Source organism: Gambusia affinis, linkage group LG11, assembly GCF_019740435.1.
Source record: "Gambusia affinis linkage group LG11, SWU_Gaff_1.0, whole genome shotgun sequence".
Taxonomy (NCBI): Eukaryota; Metazoa; Chordata; class Actinopteri; order Cyprinodontiformes; family Poeciliidae; genus Gambusia; species Gambusia affinis.
Window position 1 is genome coordinate 4009805 of NC_057878.1, and position 1740 is coordinate 4011544.

At 39.7% G+C, this 1740-nt stretch overlaps 1 pseudogene; it reads right to left on the reverse strand.

Moving 5' to 3' along the window:
- Window positions 1–255: 255 nt before the first annotated feature.
- Window positions 256–1323, reverse strand: LOC122840218 (annotated as a pseudogene).
- Between the last annotated feature and the right edge of the window lie 417 nt (window positions 1324–1740).

Below are 1740 nucleotides of genomic sequence, written 5' to 3' on the forward strand. Positions count from 1 at the left end.
GAGCTGATGTAGCAGATGAAGTACATGTTAACCTACAGAAAATAACTTACACAAGGGTGAAAGACAATTGCTGTACTTGGAGTTGCAAAGTTTCCATGCATAAATCGGGTCTGTAGGTGCTTGGTTTCTGTCATTTGAGCTGAGCTTAAACTCATTCATGTAGAAAATTGCGCTTAATTTGTGAACAAAGAATTTAGAGGTTGTGTGAAAAAGTGAAAAAGGTTTTTATTTACCTCCTCAAAGTTTTATATTTATCTACAGTATATTAGCCTTACTGGAGCCAGGATGGAATATCTTCAGTGTCACAATGTGTTTAATCGCTTTTCTAAACCAGGGATAAAACATGGCATAGATTAAAGGGTTAAGACAAGAACTAATGCAGAAAAGACACAGCACAGCAGCAGACGTGTTGAACGACACATCACCTCCTAGAGCAGCACAGTAAAATGGACAGAAACATATTAGAAACACAACGACTAAAATACCAAGAGTCCTGGCTGCTTTCAGCTCAGATCTCTGTACTTTTACAGAACGCTGCAGGGACACAGCAGCAACAGAGGAGCGGATGGCTCGGGCCTGAAACACGGCAACTACAAACACTCTGGTGTAGAGAACTATGATGATGGTAACTGGAACTGTAAAAGTTAAAATAACATCTAAAACTGCGGGAACAAAGTCCAGGAAAAACAAACACTCTCCATGACAGGAAGCCTTTTTTGCACTTACACCGTCCTTCACAAACGAAACGCAGTATAAAGCTGAATAAATCTAGCAGAGACTGATCCACAGTCGTATTCTTGTCACAGTGATTCTCCTGTGATAATGCAGAGGGTAACATATAGCCACATAGCGGTCAACAGATATCAGTACGACATTTATAACTGAGACACAGGAAATCATACTGACAATATGTATGTACAGTAAACACATGACATCACCAAGAAACCAGCAAGATGTTAGTTTGACAGCTTCACCTGGACAGAGAATAAGGCCCACCATGAAATCTGATACGGCCAGAGACAGGAGCAGGAAGTTGGTGGTTTTGTGAAGCTGCCTGGGGAAAGAAAACAGAATAATTCAACAAGAAAAAACAACAGAAGTGGGGTTTTAAATGAACAAGTATAATTACTACAAGGCAACAGTTTGACAGTTTTGTATGACATGCAAAATGTTTCAAATGCAACCATCTGGCGGTGAAGGTTTTCAATGAAAGTGAGCTTTTCTTTGCCTGAAATGGGAGACTGAAATGATAACAAGCAGATTGAGTGTCGCAGTGAGAACACTGATGAAAAAGAGCAGAAACACAAGCGGGTTCCTTGACATTTTTGGCTTCCTACATGAAGTGTTGTAGAGCGTTGGAAAGCAGAGTTCTTCTACGTTATATATCTCCATCGTCAAAGACCCTGAAAGATTAATGACTCTGATCATAACTCTTTTCTGCATCCTTTTTTATCTCTGTGTGGCACACATACACAACAGGCCTCTGTGGTCCTTCGCCCTGCCCACTTCACACATCTCAACTCACACTTGGCAACCAACGTTGTTTGTCACTCGAGTCTCCTTTTGTTTTCCGCTCAGTCTTCAGTTTTACATTTCATTTTCAACTTGTTAAAAGCTGAAAATATTCAGGGAATTTTTTCCTGGTTTATACAAACTATATTTTTGTGCAAATTTACATTTAAAACTTACTTATGTTATGGTGTGAGGTTTTCTTACTGGGATTAATGATGGGGATTACAA